A 20,452-nucleotide genomic window follows, 5' to 3' on the forward strand; every position below is an offset into this window, starting at 1 on the left:
CCGTAACCCTAACCATAGCTCTCTCTCACAAAAGAGACAAGACAGGAAGCGACTGTGAGAATAAAATATTTTTTCCCCTATACACTTGTCGTACACACACTACTACGTGGACTTAAATTGTGTTTTGAAAGTACAATTTTATTTAAAATTATAAAAAAATCGTGTTTTCAAAACACAATTTCACGATTTTGAATAAAATCTTCTTCTTCTTTTTTTTTTTTTTTTTAACAAGATACACACACACAGATAGATATATATATATATATATATATATTTGTTAATGGGATTTAAAACAAGATTTTAAAATGAGTATGTACGAAATATGTAATAACGAGGGTAGGCAAGATTTTCTCCTACTAAAATTGCCTTATCGAAAGGTGGGGGAATCTGGGCAAATGCCCTTTTCATGCAAATTATACAGCCTTCTGCCCTATTTCCCAAACTAATTAGGAAAATATCCTTCTTTTGTAACTCGACCTTCTCAAAATAAAGTTTCAATGTAAAACTGGATTTGTAGAAAATCGAGTATGGGGCGATCAAACTTTAAAAAAAAAAAAAAAAATGCATGGAACTCGAGTTCCATAAAAAATGCCACTATAGGCCTCCATGAAACACAGCTATAGGTAAAACTTAAAAAAAATTAAAAAATTAAAAAATTAAAAAAAAAAAAAAAAAAAAAAAAAAAAAAAAACAAACAAACAAACAAACAAAAACAAAAACAAACAAACAAACAAAAAAATTGCATGGAACTCGAGTTCATGGAGCTCAAAAAGGCCACTGTAGGTATTTAAAATGCCACTATAGAACTCCCAATGGAGCGATCAGACTTAAGAAAAAAACTTGCATGTTTTAAAACGCCATTATAGGGCTTTAAAAAATTGCATGAAACTCGAGTTCATGGAGCTCGAGTTCCAGCAATTTTTTTTTTTTTTTTAATTTTCAGTTTATTATAACTTGATTGTCCAAAAATCGAGTTTTAAGTTGAAACTCGATTTTTAAAAAATCAAGTTACAAAATAGAGGCATCTCCCTAATTAGTTTGAGAAAGGGGGCAGAAGGGTTGTATAATTTGCGCGAAAATAACATTTGCCCATTTTGACCCCGAAAGTTGCTTATTTAGTATATGGCTCCTATATTAGGTCGGTCGTAACTATGACGGAACTGGGCTGTGGCAGTTGAAACCAAGCCAAACGTCAACACTGGTTTTTTAATTAGTTTTTGGGGGCTGGGGGAAACCTCCTCCTTTGGATATAAATACAGGAAATTAACACCTCCCGAAGATTCATCATGCCCATGCACCTTCGAAGATCCTTCTCACTTATAATATCTTCTTTTATCACGTAAATATTATGTATGTGAGTTTAAAAGAGACTTTTCCATATAAGAATTTTAAGAGATAGAGGAAAAAGGATATATATATATATATATATATATTTATAGAAATGTCGACGGCAATCATGGAAATTTCTCATGATGATGTAGTTGTAGTAGAAGATAATAATACCGAAGAAAGCCAGGAGGGGCAGGAAGTTTCTCAACAACTCAAAGGCAAGAAACTTTCATGGAAAAAGTTGAGAAGATACGACTCCTTAGACATCAAATCCAGCAGCGTCCGAGGTCATCGTCATGGCCACGGTGACTCCAAGGTCACCTTTCTTTTTTCTTTTTTTAAGTTTTAATATATCTTTTTTTGGGTAAATAATTAGAATGATAGTTTTGTGATTTAATACATCAATCATACTTCTTTCAGTTTCAATCAAATCTTTCATATGGGACGTCGGTGTAATATTGGACCCTATATAATATTTAGTTATAATACCTTACTATATAAACAGTGATGTACAATATTTCACTAATGTTATAGTAAAAATTACGAAGCAAAATTGACCCAAAAAAAAAAAAAAAACTAAGTAAAGCCCCTCTAATAATTCCTCCTCCTCTTCTTTTTATTTTATTATTATTATTTTCTTTTTTAGAAAAAGAAATTGACACAAATTAATTCCAATTTTAACATTCCTATTTGTTGTGGATGGGAATTTCTAAGACTATGGCGTGGAAGGTGATCTTGCACCTAGCATTTTAGAGCATCGGAATTGTGTACCGGGACATTGGTACATCACCCCTATATGTGTTTGACAGCACCATCACAAACGGCATCAACCATAATTGATAGGCCAAAAACGAATTGACTTCTTATGATAAATTAACCAATTAATTTAGCCGAGTGAATTAATTAAGTTAATTATCATGCAAACGTGTGGTAGCACAAACAAATCACCAATAAACTAATTATGCAGCAGAAAATAAATAACACAGTGATTTGTTTACGAATGGGGAAAACCTAACGGCAAAAACTCCACCGGGCGATTTTCAGGTCATCACTTCCAAAATTTCACTATTATCAAAACAAGTGATTACAAGTAAAGGAATCTCAGTACCTTATACCAACCTACAGTTGAACCCTTACCCCAATACCCAATTGGATTTATTCTGTAGTGAAAATTTCCCTTTTTGATGCACAGCTCCCAAGTACATGACTAACCAATGCGCCGATCCCAGTACACGACTTCAAACACCAACTAGAGAAGATTGTTAGTTGCAAAGTTCTTCAGTTCATCCCAACGATGAAGATCAAAAAGATGCTTAGTCACAAAACCCTACGGTACACATACACAGCAACTTCTTCGGAAGAATGATGAACTAGGGCAAAACTTTATCTCCAGTTACAAATTGCTTGAACAAACTTTGCTCAACACTTGTGCAACTTGTGTACCTTTTGACGGCCTTTAAAATAATCATTTTATATGTCTAGGGTTAGAAGAAAAGAAAACCCAAACACATAATCACGAATTAGAGTCAAAACAGAACTAGAATTTTGTTTTTCATAAAGCTTAACAGATACCTATCTATTGAGAAGTTGTCAAGCAGTTGTCGAGCCACGGGGCTAGAACAACTTCTTAAGCTCGATGGATAGCTAGCTGTCGAGTTTTAATGAACAGCACTTCTTCAGCTTGAATTTTGGACAGACTTGCATGTCTTCAACACTTGATCTTAAAACACAGTTTCTTGAAGTATTAAACACATTTTAGATCTACTCAAATACAAGTAAAATGCGTTTTGTCAAATGATAAGCCAATTACATAAAATAGTGACATATGTTCCTAACAAGTGAATCACATATGTTCTAACAATAATGATGACATTTTGGGTGTTCTTTCTATGATTTTTTACACTCTCACTTGATCCCTTTGGTTAAGTACGTTTTCATTGTCCTACGGGCTGATGACAATGGTGATGGTAAGATTTTAGACTCTTAATTAATTAGCTGTTCTTATGTTAACATAGAATATATAGAAATACAAGTTGCAAATAGTACAGGCTATCCCATGTGTTTTCCATGACAATTTACTATACCCAGATTTATTTATTTGTCTTACCAGATTTATTGATCAGCGGGAAACCAACTTAATTTGTCCGCCTCATATATTTTTAGTTTTTATTTATTTTGCTAACATAAACTTTTTTTTTTTTTTTTTTGACTGAAAAAGGTAGAGCTAACATTAACTTTTAAATATGGAGGATATTTTGTGTATTACATGCTAAATTAAAATGTGTTTTTATTTATCAATCATTATTTTCCTTGCGCAGATCTACCCATTAATTTTCAAAGTATTTCTTTGAGAGCCAAATAAATGAACGTTTTAAATTTTTCTAAATGATTTTTTTATAACTTCTAAATTTTGTAAATGTAAATCTTGAAAGCCAATATCCAGCTAGCTTCTGAATATACTAAATTCTCTCACCTCAATTTTGCTGTTTATTTAATGAATAATGCTAAGGATACAAAATATTTTACAAAAAATCTACAAACTGTTGATGTGATGAGTAATTATTGGTAAATGAAAATGTGATATAAACGATGGGTCTAGATGAAAACCAATAAGAGATTGGTTATATCAACACTTTGTAAAATTGTTGTAAAATATTTGTGGCATTAGCATTACTCTTATTTAATTACCAGTGGACTAATTAAATTTGAAATATGTTCCCATTTTCTTGTAAATGTACGTAAATAATACTGTATATAACTTTAAAAAAAAAAGTCCTCCAACTTCAATTTTTCCCAAAGGGTGATTCAAAATAATACTGTATATAACTTTTAAAAAAAAGTCCTCCAACCTCAATTTTGTCCCAAGGGTGTATGTTTAATCAATATTTAATGACCAACTACTTAATTGTCACTAACTCTCAAATTTTATACTCATAATAATGATTTCTTATTTTAATTCCTTTAAGAAACATTTTCAAATTGACTTCTCTTCTCTCTTGAGGAAAAAAAAAAAAAAAAAAGTTCCTCCGAACTCTAGTTTCTTCCAACTTCAATGATAAGTCTAAAACTTTAATGTGTCACAGTGTTTAGTCTGCCACTTTTGAACATGCATTGGCCTAAAGGGGGTGGGAAAAAACAAAAAGGAACAAGTAAGGATTCAGGGTATGCACGAACCAGGGATAAACTTGACTAGCCAGGTCCTTCTATATAAAGATTATCGTTTCTGAAAAAAGATTCAGTTTTTCTACGTACCAAGTCAAATGTGACGTTATTACCTAGCCGACGGTGTTGGGCAAAACTGCAAGCACTTGGCCTCTTTTAGAAGAAGACCAAAAAAAAGTTATAAAAAAAAAAAAAAAAAAAAAATATCCCTTTTGTTTAATGGTTAAACTTTTTTTTTTTTTTTTGCTGATCAAATCCCTTCAGTTCATGATCAAATATTCAAATATTTACACTTCTCGTGAAGAAAAGAGAGGCTCATCTGGTCCCCAGGTTTGAGGGATGCATGGCTTTACTTTTTAATATTCACTAGTCGCTAACCCGTGAAATGCACGGGATAATTAAACAAAATTTATACACATTCACTTTTATTGGTACAATCATTTGAAAATAATTCTAACTAATACCCAAATGTAAGAGACACATTGACTTACTATTTAAAGTAGCCTTCTGAAAAATTTACACATATTGTGCAACTGAGCTTTAATTTCTCATCAACAATAAAAACATGGAAATTCAAAACATGGAAAGAAAATAAAAATTACAACAATTAATTCCATTATCTTTCATGCTATACTTTGTAATTGTACGGAATTAAGTCAAGTCAATTTAAGTAGTTGTAATAAAATTGACTTCTACTATTCTCTATTCTATAGAGATATGAACATATTGGATTTTTCAAATAATTACCGGTATTGCAATAAAATGATTTATTATTGAAAATAAGAAATAAAGAAAATCTGTCTATAGCTTAAGAAACACAATATACTAAAATCAAAGAGATAAAATTTTCGGAGGATAAAATATTATAGATAATTTTAGAAACAGATTATACAATTAAAAGGATTAGTAACTTATAGCACTTACCCCCCACTATTAGTATACAGACACCAAGTGCGGTCGTCATAACCCTTTGAAAGAATCTTCCCCAATTGGACCCTATCAAAAAAAAAAAAAAAAAAAAAAAAAACCCAATTAACAAAATTGATCCAAAAGGGTCTAAAAAGCACACAAAATCAATTCAAAAAACAAAAATATGAGACAAAGTAATTACTTTCTGCTGCCAATGAAATTGTCTTTTGTATTGATGTTCCAAACTGCAATATTTATCTCTCTAAGGCCTTCAATTAACGAAAACACAAACTTCTCTTGGAATACCGGAGTACTATGACCATCTATACACACACACACAAAAAACAAAATCAGCATAACTCACTATAACTCTATAGAAGCCTCAAAAATATAAAGAGAAATTAAAGGGGTTGAATTTGATATTTACGTTTGGAGAGAGAGAGTTTGCAGAAATTGTGGCTTTATATTTCTTAACTTGAGAGAGGGGTAAGGTTGTTAGGGTTTTGAGGTGTTATAATGTTTTTATTTTTATTTTTTAAATATATTGTGCTGACGTGGAAAATTGTGGTGCCAGCAGAGGCTTCGGTTTTATATATATATATATATATATATAGATGACCATGCATGGGCTATATATGTTATGTATATTTTAATTGAATAAGCTTCAGCAATAATGGTCCTTCTTATATTGCTTAGGATTGCTTTCTCAAAAAGCCTTTAATTGACTTTCATTGACTAATGAAATTTATACTATACATATACAGAGACATGCACACCCATGAAGGAAATTACCTGTTGTGACTTGTGAGCTATATATGAACATTTTTTTTCCATTGGCTACCGATTAAATCTAAGGGCAAATTACCATTTATCAACCACCTGTGATTTGATCAAAATTTAAGTAATTATTTGTGGTGTGAAATTTGACACTTTACCCGCATTAAGTGTAACTGAAATTTAAGTTATCGTTTGAAATCTCATGATATAAGTATTTCACTGGATTCTTTTTTATCTTATTTGATCTTATATTTTTATGTATTTTGTGTTTTTGAAGGAGAGAAACATAAAAGTGAAGTAAAATCACATATTTAGCCATGTCTTTAAATATGTGGATTAAGAAAATCTAACTCAACTAACCTCAAGTAGATAAAGTGTTAAATTTCAAATCATAGGTAAACAACTTAAATTTCTACCAAATCACAGGTAGGTAAATTGTAATTTGTCCTAAATCTAAACTTTTGTTCAAAACAATTCTAACAGTTCCACGCCCCCCCCCCCCCCCCCCCCCAAAAAAAAAAAGAACAAGAAAAGACTTGGAACAACTCTATTGATTTAAAAGTTTAGTTCTTTTTTTTATTATTATATAGGAATAGTTTATATAGTTCCTTTAATAGAGAGAGAGATTGCATAAGTTTTATTTATTCTTTTAGTCTTTTATATTTTCCCTAGAGTAAAGAAAGGAAATTAAAGAACACATATATTGATACTCCTAATTAATGAGTAATTAATTAAACTATTTTAGGAGGGACATTTGCTTTGTACTCTCTCATATGCCGATATGCAAAGGTCGGTTTGATCCCTAGTCAGCAAGCTGAAGATCAAGAGGTCTCAAATTTCCAGCTTTAATTGCCAAAAAACCGTCTAAAGAGAGCATCATGGCTTAAGTCCAAGCTTAAAAATAGCAACTTTGCCAAGTTTTTCCTTTTGTTTGCCACCATGCTTGGTACTTCCATGGTGATTGGAGATGGTGTGCTTACTCCTTGCATCTCAGGTTTGTTTACTATCTTATTTATAATGTTTCTCTAAAACTATATATATTAGCTTGCCTTGATACATGTTTATAATATAATAAAACAAATAAATTATATGGTTCCGAGACCCTTTTGTGTAGTTTTCAATGAGGAGAATTTGGTTTTGAAATTTGAAACCCCTCCCCCCCCCCCCTACCCCAGTTGTTATAAGGAAAAAAAAAAATCATATGGTTGTCATCTATTATGGTCCCTAGCTATGACTTACAACAATATTTCTAGAAGAAAATGACAGAATGGAAACATGAAAGTGAGCTAGATCTTGTTCTAGCTTAACAAAATCCTTAAATTCATAAGGAGACCCTTATCTCCACAAAGGAGAACACTAAAATCCACCAAAAATAATAAAACCATCAATTTTATTGAACTTAACTTGTTTAAATTCATAGTAGGAAGACTCTCATTTGACTAGAAAATTCTTAAAATCACCCCCAAAAAATTCTTATTACGTAAAATTATGAAAATTACATAAAAATTTCTAAAATCAACAAATTATAAAATTAAATGTCATATCTTGTCTTAAATCAAAAAAGATATTTAAAAAGAAGAGAGTCTATAGTTTACTTGACATTGATAATGTATGAATAATTGGATAAATGAGATTTTAAGTAGAATTAAAAAAAAAAATTCCATTGTATTTGTACGGTGTACTGCTATAGGCCCACTTATCTCGAGCCCACGCAATATAGGTTTATGAATATTACCAAGCCCAAGCCCAACATCATGACCGGCCCACTATTCATAAGCTCGACATGCAAACGCAACCCACGTGTAGAATGGTTGGAAGGTATCCCTATGATGGGCAGCAATACCTCGGCAACCCAAAATTGCCTTGGGAAATCATGCTGCCGAGCAATTTTTGGAGGCTAGCACCAGTTCCAACATCCTCAACCCCATTTCCAACGCAATGGAGCATATTCCTTGTCAAGAATAATCAATTTGGGTCCCACCCACACGAGTGGAACCAGAGAGTAATCGTGATTCCTCCATTATCCTTAAGCTATAAATAGGAGAAAAAAAGAGGAAATGGGGTTGGACATTTTGGAGGGAGAAAAGAGAGAGAAAAAAGGGAGAGAGCAAATCAGTAACTAGGAAAGCTTAAAGGGGGAATAAGTGAGGTTAGGCTGAAGGGTAATTCCTTCTTGAAGCTCGTCCGGGAGCTATCCATAGTAGGAAACCCATTACCTACTGTATAAGTAAATTGTGAGCCCAAACACTAAGCCCAACTCAGTGTGGAAATTTGTGCACGTACAGTATTCAAAAGAAAATAGTATAATGGAGTTGAGTGTAAGCAGATTGATAATTTATGCTTCAAATTGTGCAACCAACCATCATGGAAGATCATGCCTTCATAATTTAAGTAATTCTAGTACCACATAAAATTTTACAACTTTTGTTACAACAATCTTATATGGCAGACTATCATTTATTGCAAGTCACTCTCACATAAATCCATAATTGTTTTTTAGTAAGGATTTGTTGCAAACTAAATTGCAGCAACTCCTGTAAAAATGCACATGTATCAATGCATCAGATAAACACTTGTCTAGGCTTATATTTAAATGAAAACTTCCTTGTCAAGATTGAATTCCTCACCAAATGGCAACTTGACACGTATGCATTTTACAAAAGTTGCTGCAACTTAGTTTGCAGCAAATCCTTGCCCATTTTTTTTACCAGTCATAATTTGCTACATTGACAATTATAACCAAAATTGTGGTATTTTATAGATTGAGACCCGATGCAATAGCTATAGTTATTGCACCATACAATAAGACATTAACAGTTCAGATTAAAAGTTGTGAAAGTTACTTTTAATCTCAACTCTTAAATAAATTTTTTTTTTTTTTTAACCTTCAATTTTTTACCATTTCATTTTTGTACTTTATTTTTTCACCTCTCACACACGAGAAAATACATACTGTTTCTGTTGCATGTGTATAGGGTCCACCCCAATGTGAGGGGAGGACACATGCAAGGGAAACAACATATACCGCCTCCTCACACACACCACGGTTAATTACATATTTTAGGTAATCTTAGAAATTTTTGTCATAATTTTCTTCGGAGGGTGGGCCACGCACGCATCTCTTGGCCGCACGCCATTGCAAAATTCTTAGGATTTGTTGGAATTTGCTAGAGTTTCGTACGCTTTTACTCTTATTTTCTTGTTTGAACATTGACTAATAAAAGATTTTCCGTCACTTTTGATGGCAGTTTTATCAGCTGTGGGAGGGATCAAGCACGCTACATCTTCAATGACAGATGGTACTAATTAGTAATTACCAAAATATATATATAATTTTTTTTTTTCAATTTTGTTAACTTCCACTTTAATGTATGATGCATTGCATGGTATATTTACGACGTGATTAATTTTGGTTTCCAACTTTTAGTGTTAAGAGGTTGATAAATATGACTGAATTTATTGACGCATTAAGAAAATGTTTTTCTGTCTATAAATGGACATAAAATGTTGAACCCAATGACTCTAAGACAAGGCAAGTGGGGCACGTTATGAATTGGAATCTTTCCTTTTCTCAAAGGAAAAATAAACTATCGAAAATGAAATATGAGTTTTAAACTGTGAACGTTAAATATAGGAACTAATAAAAAAAAATTTAAAAAAAAAACTTTAAATACAGGGAAAGTGCTAGAGTTCTTAGTAATTTGTGGCCAAATTCAAATTTCAATACGATGAGTGTTGTATATATAAACTAAAAAATTAAAAATAAAAAAGTGATATATATATAATTTTTTTTTAAAAAAATCTTAATCCTAAAAGGTTGTAGGATTAAGATTTTTTTAATTTTTTAATTTTTTAATTATTGTTGTTGTAGTGCATGTATAATGTGCAAATTTTCCATTCCCTATGTCACAGTGACAGCTACAAGGTAAATTTATAGTTAATAATTCTATTTTTCCAAATAATTATGTTTAGATTGAATGATATTTAGTCCACTTTTGTTTTCATAAAGTGGGAGCAAAAAAAGACAGATTGATTTTTTAAATCACATGACATATTATAGTTGGTAAAGTAATAAATCACATGACATATTATGGTCAGTAAAGTGTAAAAAATGTTACCAAAAAACATGTGATCTTAAAGCTTGAGTAGCCAAAATTAAAAACTACCTGTACAAACTTTTTAGGGATAATCAAATTATCATACATAAATAAATTCAACTCTACTCAACCAAACCTTAATCCCAGTCAATTATATAATCATTCATGTTATTTATACAACAACTTTTTTTTTTTTTTTTTTTGAGCAGATATGATTGTTTGGATATCAGTTGCCATCTTGGTTTTCCTATTCACAGATCAAAGATTTGGAACTGACAAAGTGGGCTACACTTTTTTGTATTTGGTTTGCATTCATTGGTGGCATTGGCATTTTCAATTTCATCAAATTTGATCCAACAGTTATCAAAGCTCTAAATCCACAATACATAATAGAGTACTTTACGAGGAACAAAAAAGAAGCATGGATTCCCCTTGGTGGCATTGTCCTTGCCATAACAGCTTAGAATTTGTTTGCATAACAAATCTGTATTTAGATAACTTGGAGAATCCATTAATAGAATGTGAGTTGAAATGATAACATGCGGGAACTGAAGCCTTATTTGCTGATATTGGGCACTTCACAGTTCAATCCATACAAATAAATATGTGCTCAGTGACCTACCCATCTCTCATATTGGCATACACTGGACAAGCAGCCTTTCTTCGAGTGCACAATAACCTTGTCGGGGACACCTTCTACAAGTCTGTACCAGGTCCGTTTGGATGCAACCTTTTACTAAAAGCTTATTCACTTATAGCTATAATTAGAAAATGTGACATTTTAAAAGGCCAGTACATACACAAATAAATTAAAGGAAAATGACATTTATTCATGTGTTTCTACAACCATATTTTTTTTTCATTATATCATTTGTTTTGTGCTAAGATTCATCATATATATCTTTTGTTAATAATATGTGTTATATTTTGTCCAACTGTAATGGGCTACATATGGTGCAGGCCCCCTGTATTGGCCAATGTTTGGTATAGCTGTATTGGCAGCCATCATAGCTAGCCAAGCTATGATTTCAGGATCTTTCTCTATAATCCAACAATCATTATCACTGGGGTGTTTCCCTCGTGTTAAAATTGTGCATACATCGGCAAAGTATGAAGGACAAGTTTACATACCAGAAATTAATTACCTTCTAATGCTGGCTTGTATTGGGGTCACTTTAGGTTTTAGGAGCACCACAAGGATTGGCAATGCATATGGTAATTCTGATAGTTTTTAGACCCCTTAAACAATTGATTTAACCTAGGTAATTAGCCAAGTTGTTACTTAGTCCAATTAAACAAGTCTAGGTTATCACAATATAAAAGATCAAATCTTGCAAAGCAGCAGAAAATAAATAACACAAGATATGATCACCCAGGAAACCAAACCGGTAAAAACCTGGGAAAGATTTGACCTAACTATCCTCAAGGTAAACTTGAATCCACTATCTTAAAAGAATCAAAGTTCATACAATAAGACTTACAAGCCCCCATGCTCGACTTCTTATTGCTACCAACCAATAAAACTTACTAACACGACCACGTGCAAGCTCCGAATCCACGGACTCCTTCTTTCTTGGATTCACCACCAGATACAAGCACACCCGCTTATGTTTTCTTTAAGCTTCCATGGCAGCAACTGAATTGATCATCAAGGCGTAGATAAATCTTCTCCTTGAAATCCCTAAGTTTGTGTAAAGAAAAGCTCCTCTAGATCTCACAAGAGATTTACACAAACCGCAATTATGAGCAACACTAAAACGTGGCTAGGGTTTGCCTTTTATACTTAGGACAAATAAGAAACCCTAAAAACGTTTTAAAACACTTAGGGCTAAGTTGGACAAATTTGCAGAAAAACATTCTGCCCGAACTTCGATTGATCAAGCCTATCTTTCAATCAATCGAGCCAGGCCGAAAGGCACAATGCTTCCTGCTTTAACTCGATTCCAACTTTACATAAAATCACAACTTTGAGCTAGACTAAAAACACTACTAAACATTGTTTTGATCATGGTTTGCCAACAATACAAATTAGAGTTCTAAATACATAAAATCCTAAGACTTTAGAACCTAACAAATTCCAAATTCTAATAACTTATCATTTTAGCCTCATCTCAACCTAAATTGTTAACCCACAATTTTTATTGCATTCAGGGATAGCTGTGGTTTTTGTCATGACTCTCACATCGTCTTTCCTTGTACTAATCATGATAATGATATGGAAAACCCACATACTTCTTATCATCTCCTATGCTCTTGTTATTGACACCATGGAGCTAATCTATTTAAGCTCAGTCCTTTACAAATTTGATCAAGGAGGATATCTTTCCCTAGCCTTTGCCGCAATATTAATGACTGTTATGTATGTTTGGAACGATGTGTACAAAAGAAGCTGATGGGACCGATGAACTCTCTTTTCTTGGACGACCTCATCAAATATACTCGTCCACCTTGGCACGACACGGACGAAGGCAGGCGAGTCATTAATAAGAGGATTCAATGCCTCGGACAGTTACCAATTAGTTGGCAGACCGTTAGAGGCTCATCAAAACCCGTGTTAATAAGCCTTGAGGTGTTATGGAAAGAGTACTAAAGCCACAATTATGGCCCCAATGGCTAGAAACTGTGAAGCTATATATATACACACTCATCAGAGGATAACAAGGTACATAGATTCACCCAAAAATACTCTTACACAGATATCTCTGATATTCAAAACTTTCTTATTTCTTTCAAAAAGCTTTTATACAATAACTTTGGCATCAGAGACATTATGGCAGGCACCACACCAGTGACAACCTTAGGAGAGCCTTTGTTCTGCGTTTGCAAGAATAGTGACGAGGATTCGACTCCATCTGGACGAACCTACAGGACTGACGATTTACACATCATCAGTTTGGCACCGTCTGTGGGGACAACATTTTCCCACCTAGGTTCGAAAGCGTAGTTCCAATCAATTCCTAAATTCGGATGGAGTCCAACCAAGATTCTACAGCATTAGCCCTGCAAATCCAGACACTTACAGCTAGCGTGGAAGAACTCACCAAATAGAACCAGGAGATGAGATTGCGACTTCAATAAGAGGAGAACCGGTCTAGGACCAATCAAGAAGACGAGAAAGATAGTCAAAGAAGGAGTGACCATTGAAGGCCAGCCACTCTAGATGGACTGAGCTCAGATCTTCTCCGGGAAATGAGAAAGGAGATGGACGAGCTAAGGAATGCCATTAAAGGGAAAACAGATTGAGGCCTAGATAGAATGGTCAGAACGACAGATTCACCGTTTACAACGGCAATCCTAGAATGCCCAGTGCCATCAAAATTTTGCCTGCGTCAGCTTGGACCATTTGATGGACTTAAGGACCCCCTAGACCACCTCAACACTTTCAATATGACACTAGGTCTCCAACAACCCCCTGACGAAATACTGTGCCGCTCTTTCCCCACCACTCTTAAAGGAGCTGCAAGTGAATGGTTCACAAAGTTACCAACATCATCCATCAACAGCTTCAAGTAGTTGAGCAGTTCCTTTTTACGCTACTTCATCAAAAGACAAGGCTTGAGGAGGCCAGCGAACCACTTACTCACTATCAGACAAGGAAAGAAGGAGACCCTGAGGTCGTACGTGAAGTATTTCACTTGAGAAACTTTAGAGGCAGACGAAGCTAATGACAAGGTGCAACTAACAACCTTTAAAGCTGGATTGAAATCCAGGGAGTTCATAGTCTCACTAGTGAAGAATCCTCCAAAGACGATGGCAGAGGTGCTCCTGAAGGCACAGAAGTACATGAATGCCAAAGACGCCTTAGCCGCGATGAAAGACGTAGAGAAGACTAATGAAAAGGGAAGGAAGGAAGACGATAGGAGAGGACGAAAAATGGAGCGTTCAGATTGTCAGACTAGCGATAGGTGTAAAAGGAAAGACGAAAAAACTCCTCGAACGGTAAAATTTACTCCTTTAATTATGCTCGTTGACAAAATTTTGGCGTAGATTAAAGATGAGCACTACCTCAAATTGGCAAAGCCATTACATTCGTCACCCAACGTGCGTGACAAGAAGAAGCATTGTCATTTCCACAAGGATCACAATCACTACACAGAGGATTGCAGAGACCTGAAGGAGCAGATAGAGGAACTCATACGAAAAGGGAAATTGCAGAGGTTTGTGAAGAAGGGAGAACCTAGTAGGTCCAGGGATGACAATAAGGACAAGCACGAAGCCTCACCAAGGGACGAGGATTAAACGTCCCAACATCCGTAAAGTGTGATCAGGGAGATAAGGACAATCACAGGCGGGCCATCCACAGGTGGGTCATTCAAATCCCTTAAGAAATCGTATCAAAGGCAAGTGAACAACATCCACAAAATACCTCCCTTGAAGCAAAGATGAACGGACAGGGACATGTTTTTCTTGGAAGAATACGCCAGAGGAGTGAAACAGCCTCATGACAACCTCTTGGTCATAATTTCACATTAGAAGGATTCAATACCAGAAGAATCCTCATGGATAATGGCAACTCCGTGGACATCATCTACCTCTCTGCTTTTCAACAATTGAAGCTAGATCCAAGAAGGCTGCGCCCTTTTAAGTCCCCCCTCATCAGCTTCAATGGGGACAGGGTGTATCCCAAAGGCATAGTGACGTTAACGGTCACAGTAAGATCTTATCCGTAACAGCTGACTCATCAGTTGGATTTCCTGGTGGTAGATTATCCTTCTTCATACAATGTGATCATTGGGAGGCCCACACTCAACTGCTGGAAGGCAGCCACGTCCACTTATTGCCTGAAGGTGAAATTTCCAATGGAAAACAGTGTAGCTGAAGTAAAAGGAGATTAAGTACTGGCTAGGGAGTGCTCCCAAGCAGTGTTGGCAGCCAAGGAAAACCATACGTGGATGATCGAGGAAAAAGAAGAGGAAAAGGTGGAAGCCTTGGAAATTGTGAAGCTAGTAGACGAGGAGCCAATGAAGACCACCAGGGTAGGGATGACCATAAGTGCAGGCACGAAGAAAAAGCTAGTCCAGTTCCTTAAGGAGAACCTGGACATTTTGGCCTAGAGCCACAAGGACATGCCAGGCATATTTACGGAGATTATCTAACACAAGTTAGATGTGGACCCTAAGAAAAAGCCCATCCAACAAAGGCGACGAGTGTTTGCTCTAGAACAAAACCAGGCGATCATGGACGAAGTAAATAAGCTACTAGTAGCAGGCTTTATCCATGAGGTCTACTACCCGGACTAGTTGGCCAACGTCATCCTTGTAAAAAAGGTAAACGGTAAATGAAGGATGTGCATGGACTTCACACACTTGAACAAGGCCTACCCAAAGGATAGCTTCCCCCTGCCGAGGATAGATCAAATGGTAGATTCCACAGCAGGGCACAAGCTCCTGACTTTTATGGACGCATTCTTGGGGTACAACCAGATAAAACTGGTAGAGGAAGACTAGGAGAAAACTGCATTCATCATAAGCCAAGGGCTCTACTGCTATAAGGTGATGCCCAAAATGCAGGAGCAACTTACAAAATATTGGTAAATAAGATGTTCAGTAAACAGATCGGGAGGAATATGGAAGTGTATATGGACGACATGCTCGTCAAGAATAAAGAAGAGTCTACTTACCTGGACGACCTCCAAGAGATGTTCACGACTCTCAGACGATATCAAATGAAGTTGAACCCCAACAAGTGCGCCTTTGGGGTGGTGTCAGGGAAGTTCTTAGGGTTCATGGTGTCCTAGATAGGAATAGAAGCAAACCTAGAGAAAGTACGAGTCATACTAGAGATGGCGTCACCCAAGACCGTGAAGGAAGTCTAGAAGCTCACAAGAAGGATAGTAGCACTCAACAGGTGCATCTTGAAAGCAACAGACAAATACTTGCCCTTCTTTAAGACACTAAAGCAAGCCTTTGTTTGGTCGAACGAGTGTGAGAAAGCCTTCCAGGAACTCAAGCAATACCTGAGCAATCCACCCTTCCTGATCCTGTCTAATGAGGGAGAAAACCTGTATTTATACTTGGCAGTGTTAGCTACAGCTGTGAGTGCTGCCTTAATTCGAGAAGAGGATAGAAGACAGCTCACAATCTACTATGTCAGCCAAGCCTTCTAGGGGGTAGAAGCCAAATACCCAATAATAGAGAAGATTGCATTCGTTTTGATTGTCACTTCACGTAAGTTACGCCCTTATTTCTAGGCGAACCCTATCTTGGTGATGACGGACCAACCTATAAAGAAGGTGATGAACAAGCCCGAGGCTACAAGAAGGATGATCTAGTGGAGTATTGAGCTCAGTCAATTCAACATTGAGTACCACCCTAAGACAGCTATTAAGGCGCAGGTATTGGCAGATTTCATTGTTGAATTTACAATCCCTAAAGAGGAGGGAGCCATAGACGAGATGGAAAGATGGATGATTTAGACTAGCGGTTCGTCAATCCAAAAGAGGGGCAGAGTAGGAGTTATTATCATTACCCCTGAAGGAGAGACGCTCAAATACGGAGTTCAATTAGCATTCCCGGCCACCAACAATGAATCTGAATATGAAGGAGTACTAATGGGATTAGAGGTCAAGAAAGCACTAGAAGTCAAAAACTTGCTCCTCCAGAGTAATTCAAATCTCATCGTAGGCCAGATAAGGGGGGAATTCGAAGCAAAGAAGGAAAGGATGCAAAAATACCTAAAGTTGACGAAGCTATTGACACAAGAGTTTAACCAGGTGGAGTTCACATAAATCCCAAATGCCAAAATATGGGAGCAGATGAGTTGGCGAAACAGTTGTCGTCAAAACCAGGACCAACAAGTAAAGGCCTAGATATTGAAGTCCAAAGATGCCCCAACATCGAAGAAGTCCACACCTTCACAATCCAAAGCAAAAGCAGCTAGATGACCCCAATCTTATCCTTCCTTCAGGACAGATGGATCCCACAGGACGTCGAAGAAGCAAGGAAGTTCAGGAAGAGGGCAGCAAGGTTCATAATCTTGAACAATACCTTGTACAACAAAGGCTTCTCTATGCCCTACCTAAGGTGTGTCAACGAGGTGGAAGCCAAATATATTCTAGAGGAGATCCACAAAGGAATTTGCAGAGATCATGCAAGCCCGAGATCCCTGATTAGCAAAGTTATCTAAACGGGTTACTTTTGGCCTACCCTATAGAAGGATGCAAAGGAGTTCATCAAGAAGTGCGATAAATGCCAAAGGTTTGGGAATGTCCAGTGCATCCCATCCGAGAAACTGATGACAATATCCTTCCCGTGGCCGTTTGCTCAATAGGGACTTGACATCATTGGCCCATTACCCCAAGGTAAAAGACAGGTAAAATGTTTACTAGTTGCCATTGATTATTTCACAAAATGGGTTAAAGTAGAAGCACTAGCAACCATAACGAAGGCGAAGGTCCAAAACTTTATGTGGAAGAATATAGTATGTCGATTCGAGATACCACGGACGATCATATTAGACAACGGGCGGCAGTTTGATAGTCAAGGTTTCAGGGAATTCTACTAGGGGCTAGGAATCAAGAACCAATTCTCATCCCATGGTTACCCCTAAGCTAACAGCCAAACGGAAGTGACGAACTGGACCCTGCTTAAGATCATCAAGGCTTGGCTGGACGAGGCAAAAGGCATGTGGCTAGAAGAGCTGCCCAATGTATTGTGGGCATACAGGACTATAACAAGAATCCTAACAGGAGAGACCCCCTTCAATCTCACCCATGGCATCGAAGCAGTGATTCCAATCGAAGTAGAAGTCACCAGCTTAAGATGAGAAGCTTTCCACGAAAGCAACAATGACGATCAACTAAGAGTCAACTTGGATTACTTGGACGAATCTAGAGACAGAGCATCACGCAAGATGGCAAAATACCAGCAGAAGATGTTCGAGTACTATAACAAAAGAGTGAAGCTCAGACGACTTACTATTGGAGACCTCGTCCTGCGCAAAGTCACACCTGCCACCAAGAACCCAACTCAGGGGAAGCTCGGTCCAACCTAGGAAGGACATTACAAAGTCACCCATTATTCCAAGCAAGGTTGCTATCACTTGGAGATGTTGGGCAGGAGGAAACTGCCACAACCATGGAATATCGAGCATTTGAAACAATACCATCAATAATAGATGTAGTGGACGAATGTATTTATGTTTGAAATAAAGCAATAAAAGAACTATTCAGCCAATGGGCTAAGTAACAAGATTCTGCCCAAACGGATGTAAGTTACCGATGAAGCCAAAAATGACAAGATCCTTTCAATAGGTGTAAGTCACAAAAAATTGGCCAAGTAACAAGATTCTGCCTACACGGATGTAAGTTACTGACGAAGTTGAAAACAACAAGATCCCTTCAATGGGTGTAAGTCACAAAAAATTGGCCAAGTAACAAGATTCCACCTAGATGGATGTAAGTTACTGACGAAGCCAAAAATGACAAGATCTCTTCAATGGGTATAAGTCACAACAAAATTTTTGACTAAGTAACAACAACTCGCATAGACGGATGCAAGTTACTGACGCAGAAGAGATAAAAAATAATAATAATAATAATAAAATGATAACTGAAGGAACGAAGCAGACAGGGATCACATGCAGTCACAGAGTATCATGCAAGGCAGGAAAATAAACAAGTAAGTATAAAATTACTATTATAATGGAAGGCCCAAAAACAATGGGCAACCAGCATTGTTTTAACATTATAATTAAAAGCCCATAAACACTGGGCTAAAAACATTTTTCTGAAAGTAGAATCAAAAAGCCCAAAACACACTACACACCCAAAAAGAAGATTGCAAAGAAAAAAGTAGATGAATATAAGCAGGTTCAGGCATTAGCAACTGCGTCATCACCAGCAGGAGGCGGAGGAGCACTCTCAGGAGCATCACCCTCAGGAGCTGTGGACTGGGAGGCTTCGTCAGCTGCCATTTCTTTGTCCACCTCTTCCAGATCTAGGTTTTCTAGATCCACTCCGGTGGGGTGCTTGACGAAGTATCACCTCAGGAGCTCAAATCCTTTATAGTACCAACTGAAGAGCATAATGTTGTACTCCTCAGTCTGCTGGAAAGCCTCAACGGCCTTGGCAGCAACGGTCTTGATCTTCTCCTTTACAACCTAGAGTTGCTCATCCTTTTCCACAGTCAACTGCCGCTCAACTCTGAGATTGCCCCCTAAGACCTTAGCCTTTTCCTTAATGGCGTTGGCCTCATCCATGGCAGCAATCAGGTCCTTCTTCAGTTTGGAGTTCTCTGTCTCCAAAGCCTCCACCCTGGACACCACAAACAAGACCTTCGCCTCCTAGGTAAGGTACTCCGATGTGATATGAATGCTCTCCCCCAATACCTGGAAAAAATAAATAAATAAATAAAATAAAATTTTCAGGACAACGCAAAAAGAAGAGAAAGAAAAGGATAAAATTGCAAAAGTACATTACCTGGACGAGTTTGTGGATATGACAACCCACAACCTCGTTGAAGGGCGTGCCAAAGAAGACCTTCAATTCCTTGGCAGTAAAGACCTCTTGTGCCCTCTCCAACGCGAGGCCAGCATCGTCCCAAACACTGGATGAGCAAGAATCAGCCTTCTCTTTCCCCTTGTCAGCCACGCGTGGCTTCTTCCGGATGGGAGTAATCTCTTTAACCGAGGTAGCCGGGGAAGTTGTCCTCGTCGTCTCAGTGCCGATGGTAGCTGGAGTGACGGAGACCCCCTTCTCCATGACTTGCACTTTCCTCTCCCCGAGATTGGACAAAGGCTCGCTCTCCTTAGACCTCATTTTTGCATACATGTCCTGGTTAAATTTAGTCGTCATTTTTGCGAAAAGGAAACACTTGTTAAAAAAAAAAAAAGGAGCAGAACCAATGAAGAACTAAATAAAGTGCTTACTTTTCTTCTCTTCTATCTCAATAGTGTGCAGGACGTAAGCGGAAGGCTCCGAGCCAAGGCAGTACAAAGCCAAAGTGCGAGGATCGACCAAATCGTCGAAATCGTCAATTGACTTCGCGTTCTCAATAGTAGCCTCAACACGTTACTTGTACCTGCTCTTAAGTTTAAGCAGTCTCTTAACTGCACGAGACAATGAACAAAAGAATTAGTAACGACAGAATGTACACGAAAGAATGAAGGACAAAGGACTGGTAGAAATAACAACACACCTAGACCCAGGGTTCTCCATCGACGGAGCAACCTAGGGAGAT

General features: G+C 36.8%; 1 pseudogene; it reads left to right on the forward strand.

Moving 5' to 3' along the window:
• Positions 1-1,441: 1,441 nt before the first annotated feature.
• Positions 1,442-20,452, forward strand: part of LOC126708139 (potassium transporter 5-like) — a 32,116-nt pseudogene continuing 13,105 nt past the window's right edge.

This window comes from Quercus robur, chromosome 12, assembly GCF_932294415.1.
Source record: "Quercus robur chromosome 12, dhQueRobu3.1, whole genome shotgun sequence".
NCBI lineage: Eukaryota > Viridiplantae > Streptophyta > Magnoliopsida > Fagales > Fagaceae > Quercus > Quercus robur.